Consider the following 19,078-nt stretch of genomic DNA (forward strand, 5'->3'; position numbering starts at 1 on the left):
GTTGTACCAAAATACACACTAGTGCAGCTTTGATTGGAGATCATATGTGTTTGACTTAATTACAATTACCTATTTAATTTGTAGTCCAGTTTGATCAAAAGTGAAAACGTTACGAGTCTAGAAATGGACTAGCTGTCATACAAAATCCCATATGAAGCCATTGGCAACGGAACAATGTTAATGCCCGGCAAAGAATGTCCACCTCGTAATGCAAGCACGATGTCTATAAATACATAGTGAGTGATTATTCCTCAATGTATAGTTGTGTGGCCTTATAGAATGGTTCCGAGGACATGTCTGAAGGAAAAGTTTTCTTTGAAAAAGCATGCATATATAATATAAAAAGGGTACACATAATATATTATTAACAAGCTCCCTGGTTTCAACAGTGATTGGCATGGCAACCAATAAAACATGGCTAGTTTTATGATAATTCTCTGCACAGTTGGAGCACCTTTGACCAAATTACTTGGCTGAAAAGATACATTATATAACAGCATATTAATCACAAACTACATATAAAATATATTTTGGATGCATTTATTATCACAGTACATAGTGTTTCCCCTACCATTGTCTTGGAGGTGCGCTGCGCCCCGCCAACGAAGCCCCGCGCCCCCCCTGAAATTGAAGGTGTTTAAAAAAAAAGAAAAATTATAATTTATAAATAATTTTTTCCAATTTTTTTTTTTTTATATATATATAGCACCAAATTGCAACTAATCTATATCTACTGTCACTTTTCACATTGAACATGTGCTCTTTTGTTAAATAAACAAAACGCTTTCATTTTAAGTTGTGAGTGTAGTGTTTTTGACCCTAAGAAACACTGATGCATTAATCAATAACAATAATCCACAGCCCCTCTCTGCTCCAGAGGATTTAAAAATATATATATCCCAATGCCACCCCCCCAAAGCAGTAAACCTAGGGGAAACACTGACATATGTGGCAACACATATTGCTTTTATTTCACTGATAGATTAGTGCAATAAGGCACAAGAGATATTGACCAGACTTTATGACGTTAAAAAGTGGGGTTTATGTAATCTATACATCCTGCAATGAGTTCACATTACATATAGAACCATATGGCGCTGAAACATATTTTCTGTGTATAATGTGTACTATTATTGTTGGTGATGACACCTTGAGATATCTGTCTAAATGCAAATCTAAGTAAAATGCAAATATACAACCGGAAAAAATCTGCCACTTCCTTACAGAGCCCCTCCTCCAACACACACGAACGCGCACATGACCAATGAGGGCACGAGATAAGTTTGTGCACAGATGGAAGGCTGACAGGCGGGTAGGCCATCCAGTTATTTTAGCCGGCCCGGCTAAAATGATTGGTCGTGCTTTTTACAGTACTATGGCTTCCACAGATGACATTTTTTTATGGATTTTTTGTCAAAGCACTTAAGATATTCATTGCTATCGGGATGTTAAGAGCATATGGAATATAACAAAAAGTGTATCTCGAGCCGGTTTCTCAAACTTACCTACCCCACCTTTAAGTCGAAAATAACTACTGAGGTAATGCTATTTACATTTGTTTTGCAGGAACCTCCTGTTGATATTTCCTCGAAGTCGGTAAGAATTTTTCATTGCAACTATTTCTCATGCTCAGAAGCCCCAGCCCCGGTGGGGTGTGTAAGGGAATTCTTCACAGTGAGGAGAATCATATGGACATATAAATCAAAAAGTGCATTTCTCAACTGATAAAGAGGAAGATAAATAGGTTCAATCCAATTGTGCCTCAGGAAGGAGATGTGGGCTTGAAGCATTCAAAAGCAGCCCACCCTCTTCAATAAGCCATGAGCAGATGAATGGACTGTTCTCCCATTCTAGGCTGATTGGTGCTGACAAACTATAGATCACCTGTAAGGGAGTAGCACACTATTTTACCAGGACTTGTTTCACTCTATTCCTCAGCCACTGGAATCACTCTCCCAAGACATAACCACAACTCGGACCTTTTGTGTGCTTTTTATATCACTCTCATGTCAAGGAAATATAAGTATTTTTTCAGTATATATCATGATCATGAGCTGGAAAATATTTCCCCTCTAGTTAATTTCTAGGCAGTTATAGTCTCCTTTCAAGATACAATTGCAATGAAATATGTTGTTTTCTCTTGTCAAATTCTACTCTACCCACACTCACTTGAGAAGGTACATTTGGAATGCTTGATTCTTTATTTTTCTGTGATAATAGTGTGTGCTTATTTTTGTCTAAATAAGTGATTTTCTAATATAGAAACAAATATGCCTTGATGGCTGGTAAAAACATGTACAGCATATAACACACTCTGTCCTATGACCCTGGCTTTGGATAAAGACAGACTCCCCAAATAAACTCCTTTAACAGGGAAAATAGAAGAAACTTCAGGAAACGTAACTGAAGAATAATCCCTCTCCCTAATTACAGTAGAATGACATGCAAGACATGTTGTGTGTACAATTATAAAACTACAGTATAGATAGCATGTACATATATATAGAAAATGGATCCAGGAGGATGTCAAATAGCTACCAGGTGTCATCAAAGCCAAAGCCTGAACCTATTGACCCTACTGTATGTAACCTAGAAAAGGCTTATCACACACGAAGCACAACTAAATCACATCATTCATACAGGTAGGGGAACAAACAATAACACAGAGGGAGAGAGGGACAAGAAGGGCAACTCTAGGATGACAAGATCAAGATCCCACATGTGAAATGGGGCACCGACAGCCAGAGGAGAGAGAGAGAGAGTCCCCAGGACGTCCTCCTAATTGGAGAGAATACTTTTTACACAAATGAGAGACTCACACTGATCTCAGCTGGTTTGTGTCTGCAACCACTTTCTGTCTGCATGTCTGATGAAAGCACTCAGATTAAAAACCCACCACATACAGAGATTGTAGCCACATCGTGCTCATGTACAATGAATCCCACGTGTCAACCGAACATATGACAACTGATTAGCCCAGGCCCAATGTGACTTTTACTTTGAGAAACAGCTCATTAGAGACAGAGAAAAAAGTACGTATCTCTAGTCATAACAAAGAACAGTTGGTTTTGTAGTTAGCCGAGCAGTTTTATTTGTGAACGATGAAAATAGTCTGTGAACTACAGGCAATGCTAAACTTATAAATTGAATAAATTGCAGGATTTGTATCCGGTAATATATCCTTCAAACTCATTTTTAATACATATTTTATCGCCTGGGGCAAAACTCTGTTTCTTTGATCCTCTGCAAGTCTGTGTATAAAGGATCATAAGGAATTGTGCCATTAGGATTAGGGGAACAGCTTCTTTTATCAATTACATCAAAGTTTCAGCTGGTGCCCATTAAATACATGCTCACAAAGACACACCAAAAAAACAAATACACATGCACAATTTAATTCTCTGGACATCCAAAAGATTGTTGGTATAAATAAGGAGCACATTTTTGTACTCGACATGACTCAGTGTCTGCATAGTAATCAGCTTGTAAATTTGGGTTGAATCACAAGTCAATCATCAAAGCATCATGCTTGTTAGACCCCTAGGCTTGAGGCTAGGAGCTTGGAAGAAAGCCAGGGGCATTTAAAAACAGTCTTCTATCCAAAGGAGGGATGAAAGCTTACTTTTAACCCCTGCTATGCTGCCAGTGTTGAAAGTGCACTGCTGACACTGTTGCTGTGCTGCTTTGCAAACATGGTGAAATGTACACCATCTGTAAATGACACTAATGATAATAAGCAGCAGGGAAGCAGGGAATATTTTTGTATTACCGAACAATTCTGAGACTCTCCTAGTGGCAACTGAAATTGGAGCCACTGTTTGTGAAAAAGGAGAGCCTTGTTTCTGGTCTAGACAGAAAATAAACTTTATTTACTGTAATTACTCAAAATAACCAGTTGAGTTAACACTTAGTTGTTTGACATAAAAAGCACAATCTCTGCAATGCCCTTGTGAGACGGTGCAGTTTTTTGATGGAGCCCTCTGTGTCGGGTATCCATTGAATAAAATCCCACATGACTTGTTATGTGGCAGCTAAGAGGAGATGGATCACCCACACAAAGCAGATGTTGAAGCCACACACAGGGCCCTGTGAAAACAATGTGATCCTCGAGGACCAACTAAAGCACACAGAGAGGCAGACACAAACAAAACACAGACTAACACACACTGATCTTAATATATTGCATGGTCTTGCCCCCTGCTTGTAGGCTACGCAGACACACATGAATATACTCCTTTATATACTTTCATAGCACGGACACACAAATACAGCCACAGATACACAATGGGATTTCGCTGGCACACAAAACATACATCATCCAAGCTTTATTTGTTTGCGTTTTATCCTCAGAGCCTCAATAGGAGAGAGGACATCACACAGCGAAGAGCTGTCGATAAAACCCGCTCAGCGTGCCCCATGCTGTTTATTTGAGTATGAAAGGTAAGGTCACACCATGCACCAGCTAGAAAGTGTCTATAGAGCAAATACATCCTAAACACTAACATCAAATGACATCTTATATGATGTATTCTCAATTCATATTCAGGAGATGTTGCACTACACTTTTGTTTGGGGTATATTCTTTTTCAAATAAGAAAACAAGAAATTCAAAATCATGCTGGATCTAAATCCTTTTTTAAATCTGGGAGCTTCTTAATGAGGAAGCAGGTCATAGGGGACCCTTTTTTCCCTTTTTAATCTCCCCTTTTCCCTTGTAAAAATTCAGATGCTTGCATGTTTTGTAAAGTCAAGTCATTGTCATGGGAATAGAAATGGAGTACATGCACAGACAGAGCTAAATGTCAACCTGCCTCCCCTGGGTAAATGACTCATATGTTGTTTAGAGACTGAAGTACTAAGGTGTGTAATAGACCCAAGTTAAAAGTTGTTGTCGGCTGGCCTATTAATTAAAAAAAAGTAAGAGCTGTTGTTGTCTGGGCTTTTCTATTATTTTTTGTTTTCAAAATTTCAAACATTAAAACTCTTTTCATCTTAACCTTGGTGTGTCAGTTTACATTGGATTGAGATAAAGTGAGAAGTGTTTATTCAGTTCAAGGAGAGAGGCAGGATGAGCACACATGATGTAAGCATACTGACCACTTTTATCTTGCGATCTAAGGTGAAAGCCCATCTGTCCTCAGCAGGAAGGACAATGCCACGAGCTCTGTGTGCAAACTTCCTTCATTGTCTCTTTTGTGTGATCTGTAAATGAGAGACAATTTGCATTATGTGGCATTGGTAAAAGGATTAAGGGACATGATTTATGCTCGTAAGACATTTATCGCTGAAAGCAAATGAGTTTCCTTTCTCAGCGGTACAATGGAGGGCTGCCTGACTCCTCCCTTAATCTTTGTGAACAGAAAGGGCTCACTAAACTGGAACTGAGGGTCCATGTAATTCAGACCATGATTAGGCCACTTCTCCCTAATTTTACATTAGCCTGGGTTCCTGTTCCCCCAGTAATGAGCATGAATCACTGTTACACAAGCCAACCAGAGGTCAAAACAACATGATGGGTTGCTTTTATGTTATTGTTTAGAAAAGAAACAAAAGGGTCTTAATCAAATGTCATTCATTACTCAAATAGTTACAAAATTCAGAGAAGACAAAGTAAAATGATTTATTTCTGTAATCGTTTTTGCTTTCTTTTTCTCTTTGTCCAACAAGCCATTTGTAGACCGTGAAGGTGCCTTTCATTTCTCTGAAATAGGCAGTAGCAAAAAAAATAAACTCTACGGTTTACTACTGTCGCTCTTGAAAATGATTTGTTGGAATTGGTCCCTGACACAGCTCCAGGATATTTTGTAGTTAACATCCCAGATCCAGAACGTTTTTGACCTCCTTCTCCTCCCGCCCCCTCTCCATGATAGCACACCTGCACCCCAGATATGAAAACACACACTTTAACTCAAGTTTCAACCTCAGTGCAGGAAAACAATGCTAGCGGTGTTGAATAAAGTGCTTCCTGTTTACTGTACATTATGAACTTTTCACAGTCATCGGAGGTTTGTCCATAATCACTATGACCCCAAGGGGCCCATCAGAGGCAAAGAAGTCAACTTGATTGGCATGACTTTCAACCTTGGTGGTGGGGCTTGGCGGTGAAGTGAGGTGGGGGGTGGGGGGACTTGGGGAATCTTGGCTGTTAACACATGGCATGGTACTCAGCCAGGGAGATTAATGGTTCTGACTGCATCAGCCTAGTGACTCGGGATCAGAGGATGTAATTGGGTCGAGCCCAAATATGAGCATTTTAGACAGCTGCTCATAGCAGGAGCCAATCACACGCTCCCATCCCTGCCATGCTTCCAGTTGTTCGCCACCTCAGGTAAAGACACTTGAATCTCTAAGACGACCGAAAAGCTGCTTTGAGATTTTGATTATATGTCTTTAAGAAGTTTTTCCCAAAATTAAACATCTGCACATATTTTACAATTGCTTAATCCTTAACACAGATATGGACAAATCTGTTAAAGCAATTTTTTTCAAATGTATGAAAATGCTATATGTGATATCAATGTACCATTTAAATGATATGTTCAGGTTTTCCCTTCTCTCCCTCCCATTTATTTCCCATCCCTCGTTAATGTCTTACTTTAAGATACATGCATAATCCTTAAATGTAAAGCATGATCAATGAAGGAAATAAGTGCTTTATTTATCAGTTGAGAGGTATACAACTATATTGTGTTCTCAGGTACACACATTGGTGATTTGAGGTTTTATTATATGAATCAACTTGTCCCTAAACGAAGTAATAATCTTTACTTCAAAACTAGTCAACTTGAAACGAGCTGGTCCTGCACTTTTGACATTGACACGCTCCCCTAATTCCAGCAAAGTCCCCACTCTGATCCCAGCTGTAGCCGGGAAGATATCATGTAAATTTATTGGTGACATTGAGATGGTTCTTTGCTATTCAAATGAGGCCTGGCTCGTCAGACGCTAAACGGTATCGCGTATTGGCTGGTAGCGGTAACCTCCTCGCAAACAGCTGTGACCCCATGCAGGAAGTCAGACATCCCACTTCCTGTGGCAAGCTGTGCCGCTGGCTCTCTTGGCCGAGGATGGCTTTCTAATTGGTGTCCTCTCACCCCTTTACTCTGAGATGCTCCTGCCTGACAGGTCCTGGCAGCAGGAGGAGATGTCCTTGGGGAGAAAAAAGGAGGAAGATCTGAGAAAAATGCCAGAGTACAACATTTGAGAAAACGTCCCTCAAAGTATTTTTTAGAAAGTAAACTGAGGGGGAGTTATCCCTGTGAGCCTGGAATGAGCTACTTGGGATGCTTTGAGCAAACAGAACTTGTTCAATGTATAAGCTGAGTCATTGCTAATTTAAAGGTCCCATGGCATGTTTTCTGGTTATTACCCGTCCCCTTGTGTGTTATGAAGGTTTTTATGCATGTAAACGGTCTGCAAAGTCACAAACCCTCAAAGTACACCCTGTAGCGAGTAAAACTCTAACACAGAAAAGACCTGTCTATGCTGCCCCAGAACGCCTCGTTGGAGATTTATCTTTTTCCATTTGTTTCTTCCGGGAACCGCATGATGTCATGCGGTTCCCGGAACCAAAATGGACCAATCCGCGGAGCTCCTCACACACCAGGATCCCTTGGCGTCACTATCAAACGCAGTGGGGGGACCTTTAGCGTAAATGTTCAACTAATAGGGAGTCCCATTGACTTGCATAGAGCTCCCTGGTTGGTAATAGACGAGTTGGGATCGCGGAGAAATGCTCTCCACAAACCCATTCTCACAGCGTTTATAAACCTTTTTCTTACTCAATATCAAGCCACACTTATTGTTTTTACTTTGGCTGTGAGTGTTTGTGTGTGCTCAGGATGAGTTTCGCGCTGTCTCGCTGTATCGCCGACTCGGAAACCACACCAGTAAGCCAGCTCACTGAGCAGCGAGCCTCGCAACGTCCCGACCAATCAGAGCACACTGGGCTCACAGGGAGGGGGGGGCAGGAGCTCCAACAAGCCGTTTAGGACAGAGAGTGAATACACATACTATACAGAGATGCTGTATGAGAAACCAATGTGAGTTTGGAAAATTGCACAATTTAAATCTATTTTAGTAGACCTCAACAATGGAATTATGATCAGTAGAAATGGCCATGACATGGGACCTTTAAGTGATGGCATTAAGTCCATCAAATATTATCTTTGGAATGAGAGGCTGAATAGGTTGGTATGAAATGTGAATTGTCCATTTATAAATCTCATCCAAGGTTTTAGCAAGCTGCAAATGTAAAAGAATGTGCTCTGAGGCAGGTTAAGATCTTGTTTTCTTACTCTCTTCTTTCATGAATGTTTTGAAAGTGCAGTATTCAGTAAGTTTATTTATTTTTTATAGTAGTAGTTTAACATTGTTTTACCATTTAAAAGTAAACTATACTACATTCAAATATCCTTTACTTTGTAATTGGGTGTTTTAAAATGCATTTAGGCATATGCATCATCAGATAAATAAATCATACCTACTTAAATACACAAGATTAACTTTTCCCTCATGATTCACACACTCAGTTTTTCGACTTCAGGTTCAGTCCTGGACCGTGCACCCTCCAGCAGTTCTTTCATGATTTCGTTATAATGGGTGTCTGGTGGAGTAAGGAGAACCATCTGCTGCTAAATGTCAGTAAGATCAAGGGGCTGGTGGTGGATTTCCAGGCAGACCGAGGGGCTACTGACACCTGTCATCATGAGGGGTGGAGAGGTGGAGATGGTGCAGACCTACAGTACAAGTACCTGTGTGTGTACATCAACAAATCTAGCCAGTCTTACCAAGGCAGACTCTTTGCAAGAGAGGGCAGCGCAGAGTCCTCTTCATGTTTAATCCACCAGCTGAGCCCAGGGCAGTGTGGTTTGTGTCTATTGATTTAGGACTTAGGTTCAGAGGTTTAAATACAGGCTGTTCTTGAAAACAAATGGTGAAAAAAGCTTTCCATTTTAAACAACACCATCCTTCCCTGATGTTTTATATCTACTGCAGCGATTTGCTTTTATTGCATAAGTTGGAACACTGATTCCTGCAGCTGTCTATTTCATATCTTTTTTGTATGTTAACATACTTATTTTGCTCTATATTTCATATTCTTCACAAAGGTATACTGTATATTTGTCCCCATAGCAATCTATCAGATGTCCATCTTCCTATTGACAGAACACATTGTTTTCAATTAAAATGTCTGCAACCTATACACATTCTAACTGTATAGGTATAGATGATGCGGTCAGAGTTAATAGAATAAAGGAATTCAGTCTGCCGAACATGCAGCCTGCCTGATAGGCTTGGATTTGTGCTTTCAGACATTATCTGATGATGCACAGAGGAAAGGAGCACTATCTATATTGTTAAAGCCAAAGCCTGTGGGCATCAAACATCGAAATGTCAGGGTTGGGCTAAATTCAAAGGATACATTATTCATATGGCCCCAGTAAAGGCTGTGTGCACGAGGTCACCAGAAGGCCTCACAATCACAGGAGAACTTGACAGGGAGCAGCACACAACTAGTCTTCCTACCCCTGTTAGGAAGAAGGGGATGGGGAGGCGAGGGGGGGGGGGTCATCAATGAAGCAGCTGTTCAAGCAAGCAGGGGAAGTGACCTGCTCAGTAAACCATAAACAAGTGTGAAGAATATGCAAAAACGTATTTTGCACTTTACACTGAGTTGGATTTGGCAAGATAACATGCTCACCTTGGGGAGGTGAAGAATTGAGATGAGAGAGACACGCCAAGTAAAAACACTGATGTCAGTGCAGACTAAGAAAGCGCTTGATCTCGCTGATATACCAAACATCATGACAGGACTCTTTGCCACCACCATTAGATGACAAGAATCTCAGGTCAAATGAAACACAACGTTGTTGATTGGGTTGCATTGTAGGTGTGAACGCGTGAAAGAAAACATCACATTTTGTTATTTTCTTTCAGCTTGATTTAGATAGCAAGAAAGCATAGAGGATTACAGGCACATCAGGACAAAAGACTTAGACAGGTAACAAACATTTGATCTTACAGTTCGTCTACTGAGGAGTAATTCCAAGCAGATATGAAAGCTTTTGTAAGATTATTTAGGTTCATCCTGAGGGGGAATATGCTGAGTTCCAGCTGTTATTCTTATTTTCTGGGACAGTTGAGTCTGTATTAGAGAACATTTAGAATCCCCACAGAGCCAGAGAGAGGACACAAGTGTTTATCTGCTGCTCCTAATCTGTGTGCAATGTTATCTATATAGCCCAATATCATACATTTGCCTCAGGGAGCTTTATAATCTGTGAAGCATTCGACACCTGTTCTTTTCGACCCTTGCTTTGGATAAGGAAAACTCCCAAAACCAACCCCTCTAACAGATCAAGGCTGTCATTTATATGATTTCACAAATTAGCTTAGGTTGTTTGCCCATGTTAAAAAACTGCTTTAAATGTCACCAACAGAAATGATGTTATTTAGCGGTGTGTTTCCATTAAATGCAGCAAATAACGTGTTTGTCTTCAAGGTTCAAGGTTCAAGGTTCTTTATTGTCAAACTGACATAGTTACAGAGTAATTATGTTGTTGAAAATATTATGTCACAGGCTTCTCCAACAATGCAACATAATAACAATACAGATAGCAAGAGCAATACAAAAAGAAAAATAGTTATAAAATAAAGTGAGCATGTGGAATAGTGCTCACTTTGAGCATGTGCAATAGTGCTCACTCTTGCTGTATGTGCGTGCACTGTGCATATACATGAACATTGTCTCTTTGTGCGAACCTGTAGGCCACACTAATCAAATGGTGTTGCTCGAAGGAGAAGAGTTGAATTGAGCCAGTGAATCCTTAAAAGCCAAAAGCAACCTCTTATCGTCTTGCAGGACCTTTTTCTTTCAAAAACACAGATTGCTATATTTCTATTGTACATCTCTGTGTTAGTGACAAGGAAACCAATGCTGACCTTCAATTAGACTCTAGAATGACAATCCCAGAGAGGAATAAGAAAGTGAGGGGAAAAAAAGAAAAACGGAAAATCAATAGCTCATTTTCTGCTTTTTTGTATAGGGATTCTGATGTTTGCTGAGATAAAGGTCGACAAGCCTAAAGGAGATCTCTTGCACCATCTCAACTTCAACACCCATGAAATTGCTATTGTGTCCATGGCATTTTCAAAGTCTGGAATCAGATAAGTCCCTATAGACCCTTTGACATGTCTTATGGAAATAAGTCTCAGATCTGTGCATATTTGAGCGCATTGTGTTAATTCCACAGGAAAAAAATGCATAATCTTCCTTAACTATAGAATAGAATAGGGAGGGATGAAACCCTCTTTAATGGTCACACATGCAGAGCACACAGCACACACAGTGAAATGTGTTCTCTGCTTTTAACCCATCCTAGTACCAGGAGTCTAGTACTAGGAGCAGTGGGCAGCTATTGTACAGCGCCCAGGGAGCAATGGGAGTGAGGGGGGAAGGGGGGTGTCCGGTGCCTTGCTCAAGGGCACCACGGCAGGGCAGGAGGTGAACTGGGACCTCTCCAAGTAGCAGTCCACACTCCATATTTTAGGTCTGGTCGGGGACTTGAACCAGCGACCCGACATCCAAACTGACTGAGCCACTTTACTTAAATGAATATGTTAGACCAATAAGTAGTTATCCAGAGGCCAGGCGAGGCATCAAAAATGTGTAGTGTATAATGTTTATGAGAAAAAGGATCAAAAATAACTTTGAACTATGGCAGTAGATAAGAAGATAATGTGCTAACAAGATACAACAGTATAACGTTTACGCAAATGGATCCCACCGAAAACAATGAATTACAGTTGGATTCAGAGAAAAGCACTTGGACAGCTGGTAAGGTGTGTCCAACCATTATATCAAACATTAGATGCAAGATACTTGAAGCGAAGCATCAAAACCATGAAAACAGCTTGGATGGGAGGACCAACCAGATGTTTTCTGATATTATAAATTACAATTGATGATAGGATGTCTGTGAAGCAAAGCTATCGACGAAAGTATAGCAATTTGCTACTTGAATGAAAAGGCAGTTAACAATTATAAATACACACACATCTAAACTGTGGTCAGGGGAGAACAACTAAAGATACTATACAAGTTGGTATTTATAAAACTGAACTGAATAATGAAAATGACAAATAAGCAAAAATGTTTAAATTAATATATATTTAATTTAATTTGACCAAATACACCAATTACTTTTAAATCATTCATCAGAGGAAACGACTCCAAGTAAAAATGGATAATTATGTCAAAATGGATTCCAGCTTTCTATTTCAGCAGGAGCTGTCTGGCCCTTAGATGCTACCCGTTGTGTGTTCTCACAATAATTTCTAGGTTCTGAAGATGGTGTGATTATTCTTCACAGGAGACTTCCACATCCATCCTCAGTTCCGTCATTCGTCTAATTTAAAAAGGGAAGAGTGTCAAGTTCACAGCCTCTGGTAATTATGATGTCCTTTCTCAGCAGGAGGGATGTGTTGAGATGGACCAGAAACGTCCAAATCAACCTGTGTCAGGGGTACTTTAGGAAGGAAAAAAAGGACAGTACTTTCACACAAGACATGACACAAGAGCCTATAAAAATTCAACTGACAGACAAAAACTTCATCGTGACATTTTCATTTATAGCTGTCTGTGTGCTGCGGGAAAACTGTCCATTCCTCAATTGATAGCATCATCACCACTGTATCATAAATGTGAGTGTTTGTGATGGAGAATGAGGAGCAGTGTGTTGATGGCAAAGCGCTCAAATGATCAGCCAACCCAGCCTATATAAATAAACATCAAATAAATAACATCATAAACTGCTCTGCTAGCTGGGGTGGGTAATAAAAATTAGATAGTGTTTGTTTCCTTAACGTTGTACCATGCAGAATTAAACATTATGCCATCAATCACAAACCAAGAGAGCACGTACTGAATTATGCTGTGTACTGAATATTAAATTCCATATTTTGTTTTGGTTGTTCCATTTTTAAGGCCATCATTTTGTTCAAATGGTTTTCTTGTGGACATTTTTATTAAACAATTTGATTTTCGCAGAGCACATGTATTTAATAGATTACAATTATAAGGTTGTTAATGAAATGTATAATAGCAAGTTTTTGAATATTCCCTCATTGAATAAAAAAAAACATGACTTAATGCTTAGTGGTATATGTGTAGATTGCTCTTTTTTTTAAGGATAAAAAAGCAATATTTTATATTATTTTCATGTCACCAAATCCCATCAAGAGACTAAAACATATCTTTAAAAATATCTGTTGGATCCAAGTGATAATGGCAGCAGGATGTGTGACTTAAATACTGTACATGATCTTGTTTATTGTAATGAGAAAACATCTCCACCATAGCTCATCAATATGTTTTGAATAGTTTATGATCAGTAGAGGTATATGGCACATTTGATTAAGATAGACAATTGTATCAATTCATTGTTGGTTTTAGTCTTTATAGGGGTTATGCTGGTTAGAAGAATGTACAAGATATTCAGCTTTATCCATTACAAGAGTCCAACAAATATTGCATTATGGAATTTTCATTTATACATTTTCTAGTTTTGAGATCTTATAATTAATTGTCAGGTTCTCCTATAACAATCAGTCATTTGTTTGTCTGTCAATAAGTTGTGGTTACAACAAGCCATGGGCATTGTGCCAAATTCCTTGCTTTTAAATCTATTACAAAATAAACCTTCAAACTGTAAAGCTAAACACTTATAAAGTAATTTGCATAAAAAAACGCATCTCATTCTCAATCATCTCAAATATGACACCAAAGTTGTTTTTAAATAATGGATGAGTAATAATGCAAGGTAATGCAGCAGGCGCACTGTCTAAGCACCTGTAGCTGCGGTGCCACCTGTTGTATGGGATTATTTGTGACATTGATGGCATAAGGTCTGGAACAAGATAACAGATGCTTTCATCTAACCAGTCTGCTGGGCTACTAATGAATCACAAAGCCCTTGAATGTTAAGTGGCATTTGGGAAGATGCAGGCTATGCTTGTTTATTTTTTAAAGTCAGAATGGTTTTCCCAGTGCACCTGCACTATGATAGATAGACGCCTCTCTTCCCATTCATCATATGGGCAGCTCGTCAAGTGTGTGGTGAGGGATTCTGTGAGCTTATGGTTAGAAATAAGGTTAAACTAAAGGCTTGTATTTAAAGGGATGGTCAATCTTTTTTTAAAGAGCAACCCTCTCAGGTTGATTTCCTGTCCATAATGATGTCTACCTATCAGTGCGAGTGACTGGTGGGGATGCTAGATCTTTTATCTGAATAAGCAGTATCCTTTTGCCCCCTACAATTGACTTGCACACATCAGCTGTTGTCTGCCGTGATCAATTACCTCAGATGAAAGTGACAAGGCTTCACAGTGCAGCATTTCCTGCATGAGCCTCAGCCCAAGGAGTGATGGGATGTCTCTGTCAGCAAATCTATCTCGAGAAAATCAGGCCTTTCAGCTGTGACACATGCTCAAACAGCAACAGAGATGTGACTATGGTATGGAAGAGAGGTGTCAGTTATTGAATGACCCCCTCATATATTGGTGGAAAAGAATGAGGTGTCAGAACAAAAGTGGTAATAGACTGGAATACATTAAATGATGTGGAGTGTCCGTCGGACTGGAACCAATTCAGCCCGTTTCTTTAAAGCTCAGCTGCTCGAGAATCAGCAGTGTAGAGCGGACCCATGTGGGGTTTAAGGGATTATGTGAAAGTGGGGAAATGGAGATGAAAAACAGAATGTAAACAAATCTGTGAATGTTCAAAGGCATATTTGATTTCACTTTTTATTTGTGTGTCAAATGGGAAAGACGTTCAAATTGCTGTTTTTGATTATTCAATCGAACAGTACATCTACAGGGAATATATTTATATATAATATAACATGTATAACATCCAGGAAATTATGAAAGAAAAGCAAATTATTGACACCATTTAATTCAATTAAATACTGGCAAAAATATTTACAGGTAGTTATTCAACTTTTCAACTTAAAAAAAAAAAGGTATTTGCTTTGAGTACAATGTTTTGGTAATTTGCAACAATTCATAAGCTTGACACTTCAAAGGGCACATGGTAAATGGGAAATAAGGCTTTCATCCATTTCCTAAGCCTTTCAAAAAGAAAAAGAAATGTCACCGGTATACTATCTTACCCATTTGCATGTTGACGCCACACTTAAGCTTCACTGCATCATCATTATGGAAACATAATGTCTCTTGTGACTCTTATTTGTCTGACATTCGAAAAGATTTCAAAGTACATTTATGCCCCTCCCCATCACACACACACACACACACACACACGCACACACACACACACACACACACACACACACACACACACACACACACACACACACACACACACACACACACACACACACACACACACACACACACGCACGCACACACACACGCACGCACACAAATACACTCTTCCACTCCCTCCTCTCTAGTCTAGTAAATCTCATAGCATCGGCTGTGAAAGCTGCTGCTATTTTGTTCTCTTTGGGATTGCTGCCTCTTCCCACTTGATCCAAACAGTCAGCTTAGGGAGTTTGTGGCGCACAGGCGTACAAGTTGCCAAGGAGCTGTCACAAAGATGTCCGCACAAAGGCTTTCTGCTGCAGACTAGTGGAGTTTGATATACAGAACAGCGCTTTCCCTTGGTATTTGAATGTACATAGCGGTAGGGGGGATCTAAATGCAGCCCCAGGAAACACTGGATTTTAAGCCACAAAACCAGTTTGGTAACAAAATGAAAGCTTGAGAAATAAATGGGCGTCGATTAGGTACAAATCGAGCTTGCCAAAGCTGATGACAGTATTTATTCAATAGAAAAAAAAGTTGATTACTGATGCCATGCAAATGAAAATAGGTCAGAACTGACAAGGCAGTTGGGGATGATAACATGCTTATATATATGTTCTACCCAGTGCTTTAGCGTGTTGAAAAGTATATAAAAATCAAGAAGGCAACAACACAGTAAGGTAGGATCTGAAACACAGAACATTGCAGTGAATCTTGATCTATAACAAAGTCTGTACTCTTTTTATGAAAAATGAGCCTTCTTTTTTCGTGATTATTAGGAATAACACAGCCCCGATGATTGTTGTTTATGTCGTTTCGTTTCTGTCAGTATGCCCTGATGATTGCCGGCACAGTAGTGTCATTTAGTTTGGACAGGCTTGGTTCAACTGTTGAAAAACTCCAGAGTGAATCTTCAGCTGCTGTCCATCTAATGGCATCAGAGGCTAGAGCAAGCCCCCGACCAGAGACAGCACTCAATCAGTCTGAGCCTTCAAACTGACCTTGCTCTGCAATCATCTAGCTACAGGGGATTAGGCAATCACTCAAACCACCTGGAAAGGACTGTTTGTTCACATCCCACAGCCTCCATCATATCGCAGATATACGTCAAAGTTCCAGGATTCATTAATATCGCTCTGATGAGGGAGCAACCCCAATGATTTCGTAAAACAAATTTACAGCATCAATTGTTCATTTACCCCTTTCGTTTTTAAGATAGAGGCATGCGTAAGCACCCAAAATCGGACATTGTTGCTTGATTATATCTACAATCACAATAATGTGGAACTTCACAATGAAAATGTAGCCTTGTCTGCTTTTGGCAATTACACGCACAGAATATGAAGTTCGCTCATTATTCCACATTTTCTTTTTTTCAGAGTTTTTAATAATTGTTTGTCTTTGTAATTGCTGCAGCATTTGAAAACAGTCCTACTTTTTGACACTTATTCCCACCAGAGAGAGGGTGTCATGGAAGTGTCCCCCTCCCCTCCTTCCCCAAGCAGCATCACCGGGTTGCATTATGACAATTATTCCCATTCATCCTCCCGGTGGCTTTCATACTTTACAGATTGCTCTTTAATTGCGAATGAGACGATCAAAGACAAATCTTGACAGAAGATTGCAATGATAATGTTCTTTTCTTTTCTTCATGTGGTTTTGACCTCATTTCACAAAACCCACTCAGAAAGTGGGAACTATGTACACAATGATATCAAAATCCAAACTAAATGATTCCCCTTCAAATTGAAAAGAAACGCATCAATGCTAGCTTTTTTCTCAATGTAAATGTTATGAAGAGTAAAACTAAATTCACGATAACTGTATATCAAAGTGGCCATGTGTCTTTTAGTGAAAGCACTTTGAGTAATCAGAATTTAATGAAAATTGTAGCTCTTAATTCAGTCCTTTCATTTAAGTGTTGCTCAAGTGATATAGCGTTAGGCGAGGCGTTGCTCAAAAGCTGAATGGAAGCACAAGAGCGCTAAGCACATAGCAACAAACTGTTCTACAAACTGAAGGAGCCTCTACAGCAACACACATGTTTTAACACCGTGGCATGTGCATGAAGCATATATTAAATCCATGTAGTGTTTCCATAGAATATATAAATAACATTGTTTGAGTAAACAGCCTGAATTTATTCACCTGAAACTTTTGTCTGTCAAGCAAATCCATTGCATAGGAACTAAGTGTCCTTGAGGAGGTAAAGTGAACTTTCAGTTCCATTCAAAACAATCAATGACAAATGTCAGTGCACGATATCCGTTATGCATATTCATTAAACATTCTGATGCCAGCTGTTGGAAAGGAGCACCTGAGCACCTGCAAGGCCTAGCCATTGCATAAATGCTAATAAATGTGGTACTCATGTCTTTATGTGGTACAAATAGCATTTAGAAAATGTATTGACACGTCTGTCCTCATCTCTGGTTCAATTTCTGGTTTAAACCTGCTGCCCTAAATCAGTGACATCTGACCAAACACGGGAAGAAAAATGATTACTGCATGAAGTGAGGAAGCCAGCTTAGGAATGACTTTTTAACTCAAGACACCAAACATCGACTCTGCTCATCCCCTGACTCGCTGCTAAATGTCAATGTGTTACTACAAATGAGAAGGATTTGCTGGCGGTCATTTTCAATCACGATGCAGCATCTCTCTCGTCATCTCTGTAGTGTTCTCTATTATAAAGCCTTGTTTCAGTAGAACAAAAAAAGCCCTATCGCTTTCTTGCTTTACGTGATTCTTCCTACATCAAATTACGGGCCACATTAGGATAATTTTCTCCCAGCGCTGCATCGGCATTCTGTGCATCACATGCGACAGGGATGTCAGTCATTAATCATGTCCCAATGAGGGCTGTCAGAGCATTGTCATGCTTGTCAAATGTCTGCTCTCTAAACTCCCTCCAGTTATCACATCCAGATCTCTGACCCACCTGCAGAGCCTGACAGAGCTGGAGGTGACCTCTTTCAAGGGAAAAGAGTAGGGGGAGGATATGTGTGTGAGTGTGTGTGTGTGTTATCCATTGCCCTGTCCTTTTCTTCCTGCCCATTCTACATGTCACTCTGTCTTTGTGTGTGTGTGTGTGTGTGTGTGTGTGTGTGTGTGTGTGTGTGTGTGTGTGTGTGTGTGTGTGTGTGTGTGTGTGTGTGTGTGTGTGTGTGTGTGTGTGTGTGTGTGTGTGTGTGTGTCTTGTTGTCTGAGATCTTAATTAGCTAATCGCTGTGTGTTTTGCTTTTGTTTCCAGGGTCTTTGCAGCCCATAAAAACACAATAGTGTACTGAGTTCCTACAGAGGCTGGTGGTTGTGTGTGAATATAAATAAGAACCAAAAGAGTTTTAAATATTGCTAATTCAGCTGTGGCAATGCAGGAAAACAACAAAAAAACACTCTTGGTTTTCTAGAGCCTGCTGACACTAAATCTATGGCAGAAGCACCAGATGTGAAACAATGAAATGTTTTCACTACTTGAATTGGCTTTGTGTCACCTCTTCTTTTCGGTCACTCCAAATAACACCTTGATGTCCATTATCTGCACACATAATTGCTATATTGATTTTCCCTGTTGCTTCTTTCTTTTCATCCCACCATGCTTTTGCTTGCCTTTGTTCAATAGTTGTTCTTGAAGGTAAAGGTTGATTGGCTAGAATAATACTGCTTTAGAAAGGGATTAAAGGACCATTCCAATGTTTTTTCCAAAAAATCACACATATTTTGCAATGTTGCTGCCTGCTTTGGGAAT

The sequence above is a fragment of the Trematomus bernacchii genome, unplaced genomic scaffold (genome assembly GCF_902827165.1).
Source record: "Trematomus bernacchii unplaced genomic scaffold, fTreBer1.1, whole genome shotgun sequence".
Lineage (NCBI taxonomy): Eukaryota > Metazoa > Chordata > Actinopteri > Perciformes > Nototheniidae > Trematomus > Trematomus bernacchii.